We start from the raw sequence: 21,939 nt of genomic DNA on the forward strand, positions 1-21,939 counted from the left end.
GATGATGACGGTGGCAGGTGGTTGGTTTGCGGCAGTACTACATACTAGAGAGATAGTCGTGCAACCCTTCGCTGGCTGGGTAGAACTTTCGCTTCTTGGCACGCGAACCCGGGGTCGTCGCCATCCACTCCGGCAATACCCTACGCCACACCACCGTCCTCCTAGCTATATGTCGTCGTTCGGTACAGCTAGATACCATGTGGTGTTCTATTAAAAAGTAGATACGTAGAACTAGACGTAGGCTATGTCAGAAACACACACGCGTCATGCTTGTTGGTCGGTATGTTTGTTGGTTGCGTGCACGCAACACAACAAACTATCGATGCGTGTCGTAAAAATCAAAAGTGAACACAGAACCTTTTTGTCGTCTGGCATTTGGGTATTCCTCGCGCCCAGTAGTAGGTATAAGTTGTTGCGCTTTGAAAGTTTCTATTAGGAATTGATGTCGAATAACGAACTATAGAGTCGCAGCGTAGTAGCAGCTGTTCAACAATATTTTCGAGTAATGTTAATGTTGATGACAATTACCCTTCAAGCTATTTTTATCGGGCGTAAGTTTGTGGTCGATAACTTGGCATGATAACTGATGGTTGTCTGTATGCTGGCCCGCCACAGTACTACACAGTAGTAGCTAGCAACATGTTAATAGTTACAAGCAGTTTTAATGTTAAATCAATACTTAATTATTCAGATCGTGCCACCGCTCATGCTGGGTGTGGTTGTGATGCATGCGGTTTGTTGATTTATTCCGGAACGTCGTCAGATGACGATTGTTACGAACAACAATGTCCTCAGGGGCGGTTATGCGTGAACGTTTTTATGGAGTAATGTAGTGCCACTGAGACACGCACGTTTGTATGAAGTATTTGCACTAATTCGCATGCTAATGTAAAGCAAAATTTATATCTTACAAAGCGCAAAAAATCGCACTCTAAAATTTTCAGCAAATACACATCAATACTAGGCAAATACACTGTCAAAAATTTATAGAGGCATATTTAGGTGTTTTATATTATTAGTAAAGGTAGTGCCAGCGTCTAACTTTTGACCGTCACATTATAAAGAATTGGTTTCTTCCAAAAAGATGTTTTTACCCTTTTTACACCCATAAGAAGGGTATAAATACCGCTCGAAAAACCGACTTTCGATCCGAGGCCCGCAGGGCCGAGTCTCATATACCAATCGACTCAGCTCGACGAACTGAGCAAATGTCTGTGTGTGTGTGTGTGTGTGTGTGTGTATGTGTGTGTGCGTATGTTACAAAAAAAAGTCACGCACGTTTCTCAGCCGTCTGACATCCGATTTGAATTCTCTTAGCTCCAAATGAAAGCTACAGCATCCTAGTAGCACCCTATTGAATTTTATTACGATAGGACATTTGGTTACCGAAATATCTATCGAAGAGTACTTGGAAGTAATATAGGTTAGCTTTTCGACAGATTTTTAACATATAGCATATTGATAAATATCTCAGCCGTCTGTCAACCGATTTTGGTTCTCTTAGCACCAAATGAAAGCTACAATATCCTAGTAGAATGCTCTGAAATTTTATTTCGATTGAACATTTGGTTATTGAGATATCTTTCGAAGAGTACTTAGGAGTTATACAACTAAACTTTTTGAGATTTTTAACAAAATGTATCATATTTAATATCTCAGCCGTCTGTTAACCGATTTGGGTTCTCTAGGCACCAATTGAAAGCTACAACATCCTAGTAAATCGCCCAGAAATTTTATTTCTATTGGACATTTGGTTACAGAGATATCTTTCAAAGAGTACTTAGGATTTATACAACTAAACTTTTTGAGATTTTTGAAATGAAAGCTACAATATCCTTGTAAAAGGCCCTGAAATTTTATTTCGATTGAACATTTGGTTACTGAGATATATTTCGAAGAGTATTTCAATAAATTCCTTTTTACCCTTCTTACACCCATAAGAAGGGTATAAATACCACTCGAAAAACCGACTTTCGATCCGAGGCCCGCAGGGCCGAGTCTCATATACCAATCAACTCAGCTCGACGAACTGAGCAAATGTCTGTGTGTGTGTGTGTATTTTTTTTTTATTCTAGGAGTCCAAAAATCTTCTAAAGACGCTGTGTGGGATTCGAATGTGCGCCTACCCACTAAAAACACTCTCCTAGTTCACCTCCACCTTAAATTCCCCTCCGGTACCACCATGCAGTATTTCTTCGGAGGGGAGGCGTTATGTGCCTTGTGCACCATCACCAATTCGTTATTCTAGTCTTCGTACTGAATTCTAGTCTTCGTACTGAATTCTAGTCTTCGTACTGACTGTGTGTTTATATGCATGTGTGTGTGTGTGTGTGTGTGTGTGTGTGTGTGTGTGTGTGTGTGTGTGTGTGTGTGTGTGTGTGTGTGTGTGTGTGTGTGTATGTGTGTGTGTGTGTGTGTGTGTGTGTGTGTGTGTGTGTGTGTGTGTGTTTTTACTTGGTGGTAAAGCCTTTACGCCTTCCCGACACGCGTTCGATAAGCATGACCAGTGCTACCGATTTCGTCCATCGCGTGCCAGTTCGTGAGGGACTCAGAACAAAGAAGAGAACTCTGAACCCTACGCCTCTAACCTCGACCTAGGTCTACAGTGCCTGCTTCCCCCGGATTCCACTAGAAGCGACTACTTCGGGGGGATGTGTGTGTGTATGTGTGTGTGTCACGCATGTTTCTCAGCCGTCTGATATCCGATTTGGATTCTCTTAGTTGCAAATGAAAGCTACAACATCCTAGTAGAACCCTATTGAATTTTATTACGATCGGACATTTGGTTACCGAGATATCTTTCGAAGAGTACTTTAAAGTAATATTGGTTAGCTTTTTGAGAGATTTTTGACATTAACATATTGATGAATATCTCAGCCGTCTGTCAACCGATTTGAGTTCTCTTGGCAGCAAATGAAAGCTACAACATCCTAGTAGAACGCTCTGAAATTTTATTTCGATTGGACATTTGGTTATTGAGATATCTTTCGAAGAGTACTTAGGAGTTATACAACTAAACTTTTCGAGATTTTTAACAAAATGTATCATACTGAATATCTCAGCCGTGTGTCAATCGATTTGGGTTCTCTTGGCACCAAATGAAAGCTACAACATCCTAGTAGATTGCTCAGAAATTTTCTTAGGATTGGACATTTGGTTACAGAGATATCTTTCGAAGTGTACTTAGGATTTATTCAACTAAACTTTTTGACATTTTTGACCAAGTGTATCATAATAAATATTTCAACCGTCTGTCAACCGATTTCGGTTCTCCTGGCACCAAATGAAAGCTATAACATCCTAGTAGAACCCTATAAAATTTTATTAGGATTGGACATTTGGTTATCGAGATATCTTTTAAAGAGTACTTGGGAGTAATACAGGTTAACCTTTTGAGAAATTTTTGACCAAATGTATCATAATAAATATCTCAGCCGTCTGTCAACCGATTTAGGATCTCTTAGCACCAAATGAAAGCTACAGTATCCTTGTAAAAGGCCCTGAAATTTTATTTTGATTGGACATTTTGTTACTGAGATATCTAACGAAGAGTATTTCAATAAATTCCTTTTTTATTATTATATTCGTTTGTTATCTTGCATGAGCTTTTGACCAGTCTATGGGAAATTATTGTTCAATCAATAATGCTGACCTCATATAAAGTGTATACTAGCAGGTTATTGTTTTCAATAAAATTATAAATAACAAATTACAAATGAACAGGAATTCCATGAAAACTAACAATATGTTAAATGAAAGCTTTGAATTGGGTTTTTAAATTAAGAAAAATGTATCAATTTTTTGATTTTATACGAAAGAGCACTTTTTTCTGAACCACTATGATTTTTTTCAGATTTTTAGAACTTTATTTTGGTACCTAAAAACGATTTCGAAGAGATTTTTCGAAATCACCTTTTGACAGCTGGGCAACTGCTTGACAGCTCCGCCCAGTACAAAATGCGACGAGGGGTGATTCGACAAATCGCTCCCATACAAACTTCAAATTGATTTTTAAATAGGTTCCCGGGCACCAAAATTCATGAAAATTTGGATTTCGGCTCAGTTTTGCATGCAGATTCAGAATATGGAATTCTCTCAACACCATTAAAGAAGCCAATTTATGTATTGTGGGAAATATGCATGAACTGGACAGCCAAAATAACTAGCTAATTCCAAAACTGATTAGCATAGTAGATATATTATTTTTGTCCTTTTTACACCATAACCATGAATACCAAGTACTTCGGAGCTAATTTATTCGACTGATTAAGAGATATCAGACAAAGTGTATCTCGCTGATTTTCTTATCCATTTGTTAATCGATTCAAGATCTTTTGGCAGTTAACAAAAGATACAATATTCCAGAATAAGCTATTTTTTTTAAATTTCACACAAGATTCTAAAAGGTGTCTGGCATTTCTGGTAGTTTAGTCCATGGTCCATGATGCTATTTTGGAAACCAATTCACTAGATGCCAAATCCACAATATTTTCTAGAACTTTTGGTCCATCACACAAAATAAATATGTTAAATACAAATAATACAACAATAGTTTGAATAAGTGTAAGAAGGGTTCTGTTCACCATAGGTGGATTAAATCGGGTTTTCTACAATACATATAAACAATTCTACAGTCGGAATTTCAGTTATAAAAGACCAACATTTATGATCAAAAATCCAATGTGCGGAAAAAAAATTCAAGATTCCTGTTGTTTTATTGAGGTTTCAGCTCTAAAATTATGCAAATATGAGTACATATATGTGGTACGGAGAAGATGTTCGGGGTCCAGAAATAATGACCAGTCAATCCAAGACGGTGGCCAATGTTCAAAATTTTCTCGAAATTTTGAGCGCCCGCATAAATTTAGGAAAAGATACCAATAAAGCCAATTTTTAAAACGTTTTGGAATTCTTTCCGGGAATTTCGCGATAGATTAATTTAGAAAACCATACAAATATCACCTATTTTTAAATAATTCTTGATATTTTTTTTAGAAAATTCTCCAGTGATTTCTTCAGAAATTCCTCCAGCGTTTTCTTTTGAAAGTCTTCCATGAATTGCAAAAGTCGGTGTTTCAAACTCAAACCAATGATTATATGATAAATTCGCTTATCAAAAAACACGAATTTATTTTTTTACCATACTTTATGAAAAACCCTATTATATTTAAGATGTCAAGAACTCGTTTTTAAATCCTTCCCTGGATTGGGAAATCTTCCAGAATCTCCTTATTTCACAAAATATTTCACGGATTCTATCAGAAACCTCCCCAAGAATTCTTTTATGAAATCGTCCATGCATTGCTACAGAAATTCTTTCAGTGTTCAATGGTTTTTTAAAGCTTACTCCATTATTTTTTTCAGGAATCCATTCTGAAATTCTTACAAGAATTCCTTAAACATTTCTTGAAATAATCTTTCAGGGACTCACAAGGTAAAAAAGGGCAAAATTTATTAAGAAAAAACTTTAGGAATGGTTTCTTCGGTAATTTTTCCAGAATTTTTTTCAGAAAATCTTCAACAGATTGGTCTTTCAAAAATTCTTCAAGTAATCTTTAAGAAATTTCTCCAATACCAATTTCGAAAATCCCATTGAGAATTTCTTGAGAAATTTCACCAAGAATTCGTTTCCTGAATTCCGTAGGAAACCTACCCTGAGATTACTTCAGAAATTCTTCTAGAGTGTCCTTTTGAAAATCTCTCTGAAGGAGTCAGAAGATTCCCCAGCGATTTCTTAATGATTTTCCTCGCGAAGTTTTATATTTCCTTATTAATGAGATCTTAAGGCCTAGACTAGTTTATTTCCGCATTCATAAGATCTTCCAAAGATTGTTTCAGAAATTCTTTCAGCCATCGATTTTTTTTTTCAGAAAATATTCTGGTGGTTCTTTCTTTCTTTAAGAATTTGTCCCGAAAATCCTGCAAAAAATCCTCAAGGGATATCTTGCACTATTGCTTTTCAGTGGTTCTAGCAGGAATTTCTCGATAGATTCCTGCAGAAACTCATACAAAAATCCTTTCAGGAGTTCCAGTAGTGTTCCTCCTTATATTCTCCCAGAAATTCCTCCAGTGTTTCCCCCAGGATTATTTCCACGCATTCAGAAGTTTCTTCAGAAACATTTCCTGGGAAAATCTACAGTAATTAAATTAAGAGTCTATCAAGAGATTTTTTAGAATCCTCCATATTTTTTGAAGAAAACTATCCTATTTCTCCAGGAACTCTTAAAAAGTTTCTCGATAATTTATCTTGAAGTTCCACTAAGCATTTCCCAAAAAGTTTTTGCTAGTATTCCTCCAGGAGTTTCTTCAGAAATTCCTCTTGAAATTCTTTCAGGAGGTTCCCTGAGATTTGGCAACTTTAGCTTACAAACATTTTTGAAAAATTTTCATTTAAATCATGTCCAAAGTTTCTTTAACTTATTATCTTTTGAATGAGACGGCGATTCGATGTACCGGGTTTTGGTTATTTTTACATTTGACCAATTTCGGCGGGACATCCGGAACCGGTTGTGGAACACTACCAATAGTCTTTAATTTGATCTGAGGCTATTTTTTCTGAAAACCGTTCATCAGGTTATCGAACAAGCCGAGGTTTGATGTGCCGCATGTAAAGCTTTGGTTCCCTTCTACATTTGACAACTTCCGGAGGGACACACGGAACCGATTCCGGAACACTACTAGTTTTCCCAAATATTATCTGAGATTTTTAACCGTTAACCGATCAAAAGGTTATCGAAAAAGTCGTTTGATGTGTGGTTTGGTTATCTTTTACATACGATCACTTTCAACTAGATACCCGGAACTGGTTCCGAACACTACCAGTCGTCCCAGATATGATTTGAACTATTTATTGATAGCCGTTATCAGTTAATCTAGAGTGCCGCGATTGGATGTGTTGAATGCAAGGGCTTGGTTCACTTTTATATTTAAGCACCTTCAGTGGAACACCCAAAACAGATTTCAGAGCACTACCGGTAGCTTCTAGTGTGCATGCATGGGTTTATATTTATATTTTATATTTGACCACTTCCGGCGGGACACCCGGAAACGGTTCCGAAACACTACCGGTAATCTCTGCTGGATCTAAGGCTATTTTCCTGCGTTCATCAGGTTATCGAAGAAGCCGCTATTTGATGTGCCGCATGCATGGATTTGGTTCACTTTTATATTTTGCCACTTCCGGCAGGACATTCAGAACCGATTCCGAAACACTACCGGTTCAGATATAGCCTGAGACTATTTTCCTGCTTACCGTTCATCAGGTAATCGAAAGTGCCGCGGTCTGATGTGTCGCATGCATGGTTTTGTAGCATTTTCATATCTAACCTACCGGGGTACCGGTCCGGGACTCCTAAATGGCCATAACTCCGGAACGGCTGAACCGATCTGTACCATTTTCAATAAAAAAGAATGGGAGCAGATTCCGCGTCGAATGAACCGTCGGTCAATAATATCTGTTGAGGTTTACTGCCAAAAAGTGATGTGAGTATTTTTTTTGTACACACACACACAGATATTACGTCCTCAACTAATCGAGCTCAGTTGATTGGTATATGTGACTCGACCCTACGGGCCTTCTATCAAAAAGTCATTTATGGAGTAAACATGTAGCCTTTCCAGTACACTTAGTGTACGAGAAAGACAAAAACGAACCTGGTGTTGTGATTAAAGCCCACGACTTTCACGCCAAGGACCTTGACTTACTCACAAAATGTGAGTTCTTCCTTTCGGGAGCGAAGTAAAGCCATGTGTCCCGAGATAAGCTAGCTCCTTGTCAAAAATCTCGTCAAAAATCTAATACACAAAAAAGTTTTAAATATCTTGTTTGTCAACTTTGCAAATTTGCATGGCACACTTTGGTGCATAATTGATCGATTTTCATACAAAAATGGCCAGGTTTAAGATGCTGTAACTATGGTTTGCTTTGATGGATTGAGCTCATTTTTTGCACCGAAGTACCAAGATGCTGAGTTTTCTGTATACAAAGTACAAAATCTTTTCGTTCACAGGACTGGGCGTGACAAGGCGTACAAAATGTGCAAAAATGAACAGACAGCGGTTCCCCTTTGATCAGAGTGGCACTCTGTCACTGTCAATGGTAAGCAAATCGCTGATTTTGATAGGCCGACTGCGATCCAAGTCAGCGTGCGCTCTATTGAGTCACCGTCATTTTTCTTGTTCCATCAGAACTGGACTGACTGTGATGGTGTGTGGATATCACTAATAGGCTATCTTTAAAATTCGTTCAAAAATCCAAATGAAGATTTACCAAGCTGATATTTTAGGGTAGTGGAGGTATTTTGGACCGGGCAGGTATTTTGGCCCACCTAGGGAGTTTTATGATATTTATCAGATAATCTCTACTAAATCTTGGTAAATTTTTATTGGAACACGAAAAGTATGCAATTATGTGATGACCTTTATTTTGGATGTCAATTAAATATGCTGTTCAGTATCAAAAATAGAGAAAATGTTTTCACTTCCAATGAAACGCACGGGAAAGCACCAAAAACAAAGAAGGAGACAAATTTGTAGTCGACTTCGAAGAGGTATTAAATTTTACAAATAAATATTTATTTCATGTGAATGTAGTTAGGGCCTTGTAAGAACTCAAAATAAATTGTTCTTAACCTCCGTGGAGCGATAATATTTACTAAAGTGGTGATTTGAGGTATGGCCAAAATATGTTCAACATAATCAGATGTGGACATATTTTGGACCACCTGTCAGATCCATCTCTCCAGTTCCTTCTAAAGGGAGAAAATATTCATGCCAATGTAGTGTTCTCTAAGAACAGATAAATAGAATAAGTTGGGACCTCCTGTGATCTGGGTTGTTATACGTTTATTTTACAATGAGATTGTTGTGGGTTCGATTTGTTCTAACAACTTATCGACAAGTTGAAATTTTCAGGTGTTCAGTCATCCAGTTTAGTGTCCTTCTCGGCAATCAGTTGATGACTGAGACAATGTGTTATCTAATGAATGTTTGACTTTCCGTATAATTCAAATTGCTTTATTTTTGATGGCGTTTCCACTCATTACAATATGTGTGGAACGCCTTTATATTTAGCAAAATCACTAGACTTACACACTTCTATGAAGCGTTGCGTAATTTATGTATGGTGACTGACGTCATGCAATAGTTAATAAATACACGTTTTGCGTAACATTTTTTATGAAACATCATACTACTATGCGTAAAAACTGGCAATTGCAACAACATTTCATCTTTTTTTTACCGTTACGTATTTTTTAAACGTTCCCTGCCTCAAAAAATAAATAGAAAAGATGTAAACTTCACGTAGTTTTAACTACATTTAAATTTTTGCTGAGGTGGCTTTCATTTCATCAATCAATTGAAGTTTAATTTGGTGGGCCAAAATATGTGCACTTGGTGGTCCAAAATGAAATCAGGTGGTCCAAAATAGAAGCTCGAGATCCCTCAGGAGTTTTGAAATTTCTTATATTTATTACAACAGTTTTGAGTTCTGTTTGGCCTTTTTCGACAGAAAACATGTTGCTCTACGTAATGCCTACTGAAATTATCCATATTTTGAAGTGGAAACTATCTTTTTTCGCTGAATTGTTCATCCACTTCCTAAAGGGGTCCAAAATACCTCCCTTACCCTAATATGTGATACAAAATAACAAGTTTTGTATGTTGGTCTCAAAAAAGTTTGAGTTTTGGCGAAAACTACTCAAATATCACAACAGTTGCAATGATTGTGATCTAGAGTGCGGGTCAATATCAGGTCGTTACCTGTCATTGTCGATTTAATATTGAACGGCCTGGAGTGATAGTGACGATGGTGCAATATCAGTAGTCACCTGACAAGACTGATATTGCGCAACTCTGATGTGCCTTTGATTTACACGCGTGCCGCTGTCCGATCACTTTGGCACATTTTGAACGGCTTGCCACGTCCTGTGTAAACGAAAACATTTTGTACTTTGTACACGTAAAAATCAACATATTTGTAGTTCTGTGTTGAAAAATGAGCTCAATCCATCAAAGCAAACTATAGTTACAGCATCTTAAACTTGGTCATTTTGTAAGAAAATCGGCGTTTGTCCGACCAATTATGCAGTTATTTTCATCTGGTTTCGCCCTTAGACCCCAAAAAACCCTAGCTGCGCCACTGGTGAACCATATGGAACAATTTTAATTTATATTAGCATGCACTGCATTATAATGCGTTGGCTCAGTTACGTCATTTCCCCGATTGTTTAGTGTTTCCTAAAGGTACGTCGTCGCCTTCTTGACGCCACCAGGTGAAAAAAAAACAACAGCATCGACAAAAAAATAGCCTAACGTAGTTCGTGCTCTGGTGCCCCACAGCGGTCCGTAAGTTTACAGAAATAACCTGTCATTAGTGCTAATTTGCCGGTAAATTATTGACGATTTCTGGAAACGCGGTGGTGACCTTCGTGTGCGGATTTTCACGCGCTCACGGACGCCCAACATCGCCACCGTTGTTGGTTGCTGCTGAGGTGCTGTTGCGATAGGTCACCACATAGCCTGGTGCTATTTGCCTATGCTCTGTGTTATGACCTGCTGCTATTTTGATTTCCAATCGGAGCACGGTGCTGTACAGTTTTCGTGAGCGGTGGCCATTTTTGCATATTTACAGCCTGGAAATGTAATTACCGGTCGGTCGGTGGCGGCGGTGCCTTCTAGAGTGGTGGGTGCGATGCGGGTTCGAGGAAAACGTGCGAACGGAAATCGATTTCCACCTTGGCTGCTTGCCCTACAGCAGCTGTCCACCACGAGCAATCAAATGATGATTTAATGATTCCGTTTTAAAAATGGGGACAGCGCGGACAGTAGAATGTCTCCAACGGATTCTTTTGATTGATAATCACCGGGGGGAAGATCATCAAAACAGTTACTTTAACACTTGGGTGTGAATGAAGTGATTGATAGCTTCGCCGTGGCGTCAGTCGTTTCGTCTATTTCGTGGGATCTGAAAGCCATTAATTGATCTGACAGCGAATAAGGCGACGGAAAACCTAAATTGGACACATTGTGTAGGATAGGTCTGTGACGTTCCGAGTGCGCTCAGAAGTGGCTCCACGTAGAATACACGTAGCAATACATGTCAAAATTCACACATAGTTGCCTGATTTTGCACGTCTGACTCGGCGTTCATCCACGTGTGTGCCATTTCCCAGAGCGGGGGATTTTACGAGCAGAACTACGTCCATTTTCCCAGAAGAGATTCACGTTGCGTTGCCATTGCCATCTCTCCTCAGTCGTTCGGCCAAGTCAAAGAACGAAAGCATAACCGCCGTTAGCGCAGTGACTTCAGTTGTATATTTTGGCAAATATCTCTCTATTCGGGCAATTAAGGTGCTCCTTGAGGCGGATCGTAACGCTAGGCAACTGCGCTGTTTGATCGGACTTTTGGCATCAAACTGTTCAAATGTTGACCATTAGCTTAACGACTTGAAGCGTGTCACTGACTCTGACTCGGCGGATCTTTATTACTCGCATGGTTGTCCTGCTATTGGCGAAGTTTTCTTCTTTCCACTTTCATTCTGGAATAGCTAATGAATCGGAGTAAATGGAGCTGCTAAACAATTGAAGTGCTAACAAACGAACGTTATGCCAATGTTGGTTGCCGTCAGTTTGACACGCTGGAGATTGTGCTTTTTGGGTTCCGAAAATCCGAATAAGTACCTTTTTGCACAAAGACGTGGAATTCCATCACATTTTAAAGACGTTGATGCTAATGGAGTACAAACAGAATGAACCTAATGTCAATTTCTTGATTTTGCTTTGGCTGACCAAGTCATGTTGGAAATTACATTGTTGAGAATCCTTTGACATCCATGTGAACAACAGAAACATGTGATCGATGAACAAATTGAGATTTGAATTATGAAAAAAAAAATCCACGTACTTCGGTGAGACTCGAACTCACGACTCCCAATTCGATAGACGGGTGCTTCTATTCCTTCAAGCTACGCAGTCACTCGACTATCTCCGTCGCCAGTAGGCCTAGAACTGAACTCGATTCCACAGTCGCACATGCTAATCTTCTTTTCACAATCCAAACCTCCTTCGGATGGGATTAGATGAACATCTAACACATGTTTCTGTTGTGCACATGGATGTCAAAGCATTTTCAACAGTGTAATTTCCCACATGGCTTGGACAGCCATCGGCCAAACGAAGAAGATGCTAGAAGTAAGAGTGACGGAACACAAGAATGACTGCCGAGGTAGAAACCCGAAATCGGGCCTGGCAGCCTCGTTGAATAAATGTACGACTCGTGCTGAAAAAATCAACATTTTGCAACTCGTTACATAAATAACTATTATATAACTGACGAAGTTGAAGGATTTGTTAATTGTATTGTATTTGTTCTTAAATCAATGTATTAAATAAATGTATAATGTTTTAGGCTGCTGATGATGACCGAAGAATAGTAGGTCGAAACGCGTCACGCAAAATAAACTGTTTCCGTTATTTTTCACCGATAATTGCCAATAAATCCACATAATAAAACATTCATTGTTATTTTCATGGAAAGACGAAACCGTGATGGCGTTCGATCTTTGCGATCTTTTGATTATGAAATTGATGTGACTGAACGGGTAAATACGTTGGAGTTATTCTTAATTTCAAGCTGTCCTGGACACCTTACATTGAATTCAGAAACAATAAAGCTTGTATGGCCTTCAGGCAATGCCGGTGAACCTTTGGTACAACTTAGGGTCGAAAACCAAAGTTTTACCGGCTTTTTGGACCCGTATGAAGTTGATCACCAATATTAACTTCTTTTCCCGATTAGCCTAGATAGCTGTGTAGTGTCGGTAGCGGTTAGTTCAACTGGCTAAGAATAGCACTACGGGCCGCCTGTACCAGTGGTAGGAATCCACTAATCAGGTGACCCCTAATTCAAGGTGTTATGCGGCTTTACGCTTACCGTGCCTAGGAATGAATGGTTAGGGGGGTCTTATAAAAACCTAATCACAAACGGAGCCTGTGGAGTTCCAGGGCACCTTCCACCATATTTGCCCCTACTGTGCTAACCGGAGCAATAGCGCGGTGGACCTTGTGTTTCTCCGAGACAATCAGCTGCCCTTCTTCCATCTCATACTTGAGGCTGAATAAGGGCGGGATTATGAAGATGTTATTGATTAGTTTAAATTTTCACCTACATGGTTTCGCATTACGCGTTTTACACAGTGTATTCAGTGCATCTTCGCCTTTGGCGCACTCAAATCGATACCGATCTGGCTTTATTGTTGCTGTTCTTTTTTGTGCTGTGATTGTTAAGAGTTTAATCTTGCCTAGTTTGGGTAGTGCTTCTTCAGCACAAAAGAACGGCAACGATCAATCTTTGTAGACTTATGCAAAATGATACAGCCGAAGTGGCGATAGTCCAAGAATCTTATTTTCGTAAGGGGAATTTCTTGTGGGAAACCTTGTGAATCCGGTGTTTGCTACTTTCAGTAAAAATGTAATGCAAACTCACGTGTCATGCCTCGAGCATGTGTGCTTGTCAACAACGCAATCGTTGCTACACTCATCTCTGAACAAAATACTAGAGATGTATGTGCTATCACAATCGATGTATCTGTTGGAAACCTCTACAGGAAATACGTCTATTGTTCGGTTTATTTACCGCATGATGAATCATCCCCTACGGATGCTTTCAAACAAGTCATCGCATACTGTACTTCAAAAGGCCTTCCGCTAATTGATGGCAGTGATGCTAATGCTCACCATATTATATGGGGCAGCTCAGACATTAACTTGAGAGGCTCCAGTTTGATGGAATACTTAAGTAGTACAGATCTTGGATTACTTAACATAGGCAACCGCCCAACCTTCATGGTATCTGGTAGAGAGGAAGTGTTGGACATAACGCTTTGCTCTAGTAGAATTAGTCACGAGCTGAACAATTGGCATGTGTCAGATGAAAAATCTTTACCTGACCATCGCTACATCTTGTTTGAACATGTGAATGTCACTTCGCAAACTTTGCGTTTCAGGAACCTCCGGTAAACCAATTGGGATCTCTTTACTCACCATCTATTGACAATCCAAGTGACTTAGATGATGCCGTTGATACTACAACGGCCTTCATCATGGAAGCTTTTGAAGAAGCTTGCCCTCTGCGGTCTGTGAACCCCTTGGTGGAACTCTGATCTGGCGAAGCTCAGGAAACAATGTAGAAAGAGTTGGAACAGACGACGTTCGGCTGGATCGGAGGCTTTCAGGTCGGCTCGCAAGGCCAACCAGAAAGCTCTTCGGTCTGCTGAACGATCCGGCTGGAAAAACCTTTGTACAAATGTTTCCAGTCTGAGTGAAGCCAGTCGATTGAACAAAATCCTTGCAAAATCTAAGGATGTTCAAGTGAACGAACTTCGTTTGCCAAATGGTGATTTCACTTCCTCTGATGAGGAAGTTTTGGAATGTGTATTCAGTACACACTTCCCCGGATGTGTGGATATTACACCTTCAGATGTACCTGATGTCTTTTCTTGCAGTTATGATTCTTTAGCTCCGGCTCTGAGTATCATAACTTTAGAATCGATTGAATGGGCACTTAAGGCGAAACTGGGAGCTTTTCCTCATTTATTTTTGGTTTTTGGTTTTTTGTCAAATAACGAAGCAAAATTTTCAAAATCGGTTTTCGTGCACATGTAGAGTATGGATCAAAGTATCTTCTGATTTTTTTGAGGTGGAAAATGTTTTCCATTTTTCCACAAACCCTTTTTTTTGTGAAATTTTGTTCAATTTTGTTGCAAAAACGAAAAACATTTTCCACCACGAAAAAAAATCAGGAGATACCTTGATCTATACTCTACATTTGCACGAAAACCGATTTTGAAAATATTGCTTCGTTATTTTATAAAAAATCAAAAACCAAAAAATGAGGAAATGGATCCAGTTTCGTCTTAATAGCTTTGCTCCTTTCAAATCTTCTGGGGCAGATAGGATTTATCCTATTTTGCTTCAGAAGGGATTTGATCATTTCAAACATGTTTTGAAACAACTTGTTTGCAGTTTTGCTACAGGGTATATTCCCAAATCCTGGCGGGATATTACTGTAAAGTATATTCCGAAAGTGGGTCGTGCGTCGTATGAAGAAGCAAAGAGTTTCAGACCTATCAGTTTGACCTCTTTTCTTCTGAAATGCTTAGAACGCATTGTGGATCATCACATCCATGATGTTCATCTGGAAAATGTGCCTCTTCATATGAACCAGCATGCTTACCAATCTGTAAAGTCCACTGTGACTCTTTTACACAAAGTTGTTTACGATATCGAGAAGGCATTCGCTGAAATGCAATCCTGCTTGGGTGTTTTCTTAGATATCGAGGGTGCCTCTGACAACGTGCCTTTCGATGCCATATTGGAAGCCGCACGGGGTCATGGTATATCTCCAATGATTTCCAATTGGATTCACCAAATGCTCAAAAACCGACATCTCTTCTCGACATTGCGTCAAGCGGCGATTAGGAAATTGAGTGTTTGTGGATGCCCCCAAGGGGGAGTCTTATCACCACTTTTGTGGAATCTCATAGCAGATACGCTACCTAACATTGTTAGTCGGTATGTGCATCAGCACCCTTTCCGACCTGATGCAAAACGCTCTTCAGGTAGTTGAGGGTTGGTGTCGCCAATATGGCCTTTCGGTAAATCCGAGTTTAACAGCTATTGTTCTTTTCACGGAAAAGCGAAACCGTAATGGTGTTCGACCTTTACGTCTCTTTGATTCTGAAATCAATGTGACAGAATAGGTAAAGTACGTTGGAGTCATTCTTGGTTCCAAGCTTTCCTATGGACACCTCATGTTGAGTTCAGAATCAAGAAAGCTTGTATGGCCTTCGGGCAATGCCGGCGAATCTTTGGTACAACTTGGGGTCTTAAACGCAAGTATTTCAAATGGATTTACACAATTGTTTTTCGTCCAATATTGGCTTATGGATGTCTTGTGTGGTGGCAAAAGGGCGAAGTGAGAACGGTCCAATCAAGTGCTCATCAACTCCTACGGCAGCGTTCGAAGTTCTCTTTGACGTTGCCCCACTACACATTCATCTCAAACAAGAAGCACTTTCTTACACTCACCGTCTATGGGTACTTGGTTTACTAGAGGAAACTCCTGTGAACCGCCGTTCAACACACACCTCGTTGTTTCCACTGTTGGTGAATTGGGACAAAGTTGTCCTTGCTCCAAGTGATCTTACAATTGCTTGTAATGTTCCATATAGGACATTTTCCCTTCCCGGGAAGAGTGGACATCTGGTTATCTGGAGAGAAATATTTCAGACGGCATCGTATGTTACACTGATGGCTCCCTTCTCGAAGATCGAGCAGGTGCTGGTGTTTATTCTCGTGAGCTAAGGCTGTATCAGTTTTACTCACTTGGTAGACACTGCACCGTTTTTCAGGCCGAAATCTTTGCTCTTATGTGCGGAGTGCAATCAGCACTTCAGCAGCACGTAATGGGCAAAGTAATATACTTCTGTTTAGATAGCCAGGCTGCTATTAAAGCACTTGCTTCGGCCAACTCCAGGCCGAAGATAGTTATCGCTTGTCGAACTCAAATCGAGGAGCTGAATTCAGCAAACGCTGTTCCCCTTGTATGGGTACCTGGCCATTCTTCCATCGCTGGAAATGAATTGGCTGATGAGTTAGCTCGCACTGGAGCATCACATGACTTCATTGGCCCTGAGCCAGCTATTCCGGTATCCAAGTGTTGGGTAAAGCTTCAGATTGACACCTGGGCTGCTACTCAACACAGACAATACTGGAATAGTTTGGAGTCATGTCGTCAAACCAAATTGTATTGTACTGAGCCATCTCCAAGGGTGGCGAAGTATCTTATAAATCTGTCAAAGCAGAATTGCAGCATTCTGGTCAAAGCATTGACTGGCCACTGCCGAATCAGCTATCACATGGCAAATATTCAGGAACTTCGTATCATTTGATATGTAACTGTCCAGTTTTTGCGCAACTGCGTTTCCGAGTATTCGGTAAACACTTATTAAGTGAAACTGACTTCAGAGACCTGAATATTCACGATATTCTGTTGTTCTTAACCCGCTGCGGTAAAAAGCTATAGGCTCTCTTTCGCTTTATGCGTTATTACAGTGCCCTTTTCAGGGTGCAGTTTGAACCCATTGTGGTACGCTTATGCGTTAGTATCCTCTTCCAGGGTACTTTTCCTATTTCCCTACTTGTCCTTATCCCCATCCTTACCCTTATTTCCTTCATTTTCCCTCAGGTAGATGATGAAATAGGCTATTATTTTGGCGATGGCACAAATCTCCCATATGGAGGATAACGTGCCTCTGGAACCGGCCTTCTTATACCTGATACCTGATACCTGATTCCTAACATACCACTCATATGTTTTTTCTGAGTTATATAGCTAATTTCATACAAAACTCAATATATGAGGGGAATTAGGGTAAAATGAGCATAATTACATTCGCGCGAATACTGCCATCACTTCTAATCGATTCCTTGTATCATAATCCACTAAAGCAGGGGTTCCCAACCTTTTTCAGGTGGCGGCCCCCTTTAAGAGTTGTCAAAACATCAGGGGCCCAAAAAAAATTAGAAAAAAAAGTATGAATAAAATGAACGAAACCGATTTTTTTTAATACAGTGACGTAGCCAGAAATCTACTGTGGGAGAGATTTTCGACGATCAATGATACGTTTTTTTATTCGACCATCCCATTTTGTAAACAATGATGCCATGAATATTAAATTTGAGTCGTAGTTGAAAAATATCGGCGCAGTCGAAATTTTTTTCTTCTGTAAGTGTTTTATACTGAAAATTTGTTCCTTAAATTGTAGCTTTTGGGGATGGCATGGATGGGGATTAAAAATTGGTATAATGTGCACAACAATGAATAAAAATTTAACATTTTTTTGGTAACATCGCGGCCCCCCTGGACTGGCTTCACGGCCCCCCAGGGGGCCGCGGACCACCGCTTGGGAACCCGTGCACTAAAGAAACCCTTCATAGCATACGACCCTTAAGTTCATTGTGAGTTATATAGCTAATTTCATACAAAACTCAATATATGTGGGGAATGAGGGTAAAACAAGCATAATAACTTTCGCACGGTCACTACAATCACTTTAAATCGATTCCTTGTATCATAATATAGTTATCTTTTATGTAAATTTACTACGTTTAGTCACTGATTAATCATTGATTAAAAATTTTGTTATGATTAAACGCCTATAAAGTATGCATGTATCGCCTGTATGTATGCAATGAATGGATTATATAGTAAAACATGATGCCTAGTTTTATGATTAAAATAAAAGTATCGAAAAGTTCACTGTATATTATTAAAACTTTCGATTAATCAATATTTTTAATCATTAATCATGATTGAAATTGTGATTAATTATTAATGCTCTGCTGAATAGAACATGAACAAAACGCGTTCAAATGCATCGCTGTTTTGTGGTACAAAGTGCTTGCAACCGGTGACAATTTCTGAATTTGCATTCATTCTACCTTGCTGATAGTTAACTCTTATGTGGCCAACAGGGTACCCGGGTACCCGGCACCCATTTAAAATACACGGTGTAGAAAAAAGCAAAAAGTTTGTTGAACATATAACAGTTAAAGACTCGGACTTTGCCGATCCGAGACTACACTTGATGTTAGGAAAACAAATATGCTTTACATATCTTATTGCGTAAAAACTTTATTAAGGACTGTTGAGCTCTGGTAATGCAAGGACTCACATGAATTCTTATTGCAGAATACATTCTCTAATTTGACATAATTTTGCAACTAGCCCAAAGTCCCGGATTTTTCTTTGTTGTCCTGGGACTAAACTAGAAGCAAGACATGGATGGGACTAGAATTCCGATGCATGGATAAATATCAGTACCACCTTTTTGTTATTCTCAGAAATCATATTGATTGAGTTTGATTGGGGGCGCACTTTCATTGGGATTTAAATTTCTATGAAAACGGGGCCTTTTCATCGCATTCGATCTCTTGAACCTCTGAGGTAACAAAACAAGAACTGTGAAGAAATCCATACTTCATTGCCTCTTAATGGCAATGGAGTAGTACGACATGCACTAAATACAAAGGATACGGGTAATGCCATAAAAGACCTAAATATCCGAACAGAAAAAAAATCATATGATAAACATTCAGCAGGCTGACTCTTTTGTGTGTGATACATGTGAATCCGATTATTAAACATCGCATCATTTGTCCAGTTTTTGCGCAACTGCGTTTCCGAGTACTTGTTTAACACTTATAAACCTTCCTTTTGCATCACGTTGGGAGCAGCCCACTGACGCAATGTACGGTTTTGGTAAAAAATTACCCTCATGCCAAAGGTTAAATGAAACTGACTTAGAAAAATAAATCTTTAGGAGGTTCTGTTGTTCTTGACCAGTTGTGGTAAGGAGCTAAAGGCTCTCTTTACGCTTTATACGTTATAACACTGCTCTTTTCAGGGCATATTCTGAGAAATTCCGAGCGTTTAATTTAGCTAGATTTACATGAGCTTGTGTGAACATGAACTTTGCTCATAGAGGTAAAAAGATAACAAGTTATGCTTGGAAATCTAATGACTCAAGGAAGCTCTCGGATATCCTTAGACTTCCTGCCTATACAACTCAACTTAAACGCCCTACAACTCTTTGAAAAAAAAAACTCAAATTATTTTCATGATCAAAAAGAAAACAAGCAGTAAAAACCCAAAAATGTTTCGTTGGAGAATTTGAAAAAGTCCCACCGAAAAAAACTACTCAATATTAATGAACATTAAAATGATTGGTTTTAAGTGAATTATTGATAACCAACTGCATTAATTTAACCACTATTACTGTACGTACAAGCCATGCTCCATAATGAAATTAACACTTGAAGGTCCACGAACAAATTGTGGCATGCACAACCACCCCCACTGGAGAAACGCTCAAGGGAATCTTTGTATCATCGCAAAATTTATTACCCCATCGTCGGCCGAAGCGGCGCGTGAGACGACCACGACGGCTCCAAATCTCTGCTAGCAGTGAAGCTAGTATTCTTTGATAGCCGGTGTTGGCGCAAGGGGAAAATATTAATGAGTAAACCCCGCACTAGCCGGCCCCTGGCTGAGCATTCCCTCAACTCACGCCAACGAAATCACGCAGCCATCAAGCACGTAGCACAAATCAATTGCGCGTTGCGCTGTTTTATCCAAATACCAACACTAGGTGGTACCTAGGCTCGGATTATTTCGTTGCAAATGCCCAACTGATCCAAGACCGTAACGGCGACGACCGAACCGGGACCGGACGACCAACGACCGATCGACCGACGTCGAGGTTCCGAACTTGACACAGATTCATAAAATTTCGCTCTCGCTTGCTGCTCGTGGGCTCGTGGGTCAATCCGCTGTACGCCTTTTGTTTCAACACAATTGTTGGTCGGGGCTGGGACAACCTAAATATGCACCGCGATGGTGATGGCGTCAAACGAATGAAAGGGAAATTCATTACGTTCCAAATGAAATAGAAATCCAAAAGTGTCTGACAAACGGCGCAATTCAATCAGATTTCAGAGGAATGCCACATTGTTTTGATGAATTTGTAGCGGAAGTGTACGGGGTCCAACCGCCGCGATTGCGCGCAGTTTAACTTCAAGGAAGCGCAAATTCTCACGACTATACAACAACGGATAGGTCGATTCGTTACAGAGGTTCCCGAAAGGTGGCTGGTATATGAATTTGAATAAACGTTCAGTACAAACGCCATCTGCAGATTCACAGGCGAGCGATTGCATCAACAATTCCTTTCTTCTACCTCATCAAAACGCATTCTGACGAGTTTGGGAACCCCTCATGCCTAACGTTATAAAAAATAGCCAAGGTCGCTCATTAGTCTAACACTCGAGATGGGAAGATTCCAAGCCATTCCTTTGCGACATAAGATGGGTCGTAAAAAATAGGCGGAAAAATAATCACATTCAAGCGAGGCAATGGTGATGACAGCATCGAACCGCGGCTGACGCTGAGCCTAGTACCGGCAGCAGCAGCAGCAGAAGATGATCTTGAGCTGTACCCTTTACTGCACAGCGCAAACATTTTCATCAAGTGCTGAGATCACCCTGCCATGATAAGACCCCAGCAAGTCAGCGGGCACCACCGCACCGTGGCCGTCCATGTCGATGGGGATGATCTCCGAAGGACTGCCCGCCGAGGGACAAGGACAGGCGGATATTGGATTTCTTACCTCACCACGAGGCACTCGTGTTGTAGCACCTGTACATTATCATTATTATTGCGTCCGATGATGAGTGTGGCCCGGGAGGTGATCTTCCGCTCTCGCGCGGTGTCAAAGAGATATGAAGACGATACGGTCGGTGGTGATTGGCGTACGCCAATCGACTCGCGACCGCGAGATGTATCTATCTACTACGGGAAGGCGCGAATAATTACCTGGAACAAGAGAAAAACGAGGAGAAAAATGTTATTATTTAATTTATATTCATGATGCTGTTTATTGTCTGCTGAGGGAGAGAAAACTAGACGGAGATAAATTGATATGAAAGTGATAAAATGGAAGCATGCAGGCAGGCGCAGAAATGAGATGTTACCCACGAGCGAGGAGGGCTTTGATGAGCTACCGCGGTTGGCCGGCAGAGGTTGGTCAATTAATTTAAATACCGTGGAAATTGATTGGAATTTTATGATAGAGCCATTCTAATCAATTATGGCAGAAATGGGTAGATTGTTTTTAAAAATAGAATTTAATAAGTTGTGGAAGAAAATATGAATTGATCTCGAATGACAGTGATTACATGTTTCGATTTGGTTCTGCTCTAGTTGGAGCGTAGCTCCTTTTGGGATACATCCCATCTGGGGCAAGGTCTGCAAATAAGTTTAGTTTTCTACAGTTAATCACTAAGATTTCATTACGAAAAGCTATAGGGCCGTGAAAA

At 39.9% G+C, this 21,939-nt stretch overlaps 1 protein-coding gene across 3 annotated transcripts in view; it reads right to left on the bottom strand.

Moving 5' to 3' along the window:
- Nucleotides 1–21,939, bottom strand: part of LOC109623404 (beta-1,4-glucuronyltransferase 1) — a 416,723-nt gene that overhangs the window by 108,360 nt on the left and 286,424 nt on the right. Inside the window, exon 3 of one of the 3 annotated variants that reach the window (XM_062849308.1) lies at nt 21,231–21,436. The exons of the other annotated variants lie outside the window; for them this stretch is intronic. The gene's annotated coding sequence lies outside the window, so the exon portion shown is untranslated. The remainder of the gene's footprint in view (nt 1–21,230; nt 21,437–21,939) is intronic. 3 annotated transcript variants of the gene reach the window in all.

This window comes from Aedes albopictus, chromosome 2 (genome assembly GCF_035046485.1).
Source record: "Aedes albopictus strain Foshan chromosome 2, AalbF5, whole genome shotgun sequence".
Taxonomy (NCBI): Eukaryota; Metazoa; Arthropoda; class Insecta; order Diptera; family Culicidae; genus Aedes; species Aedes albopictus.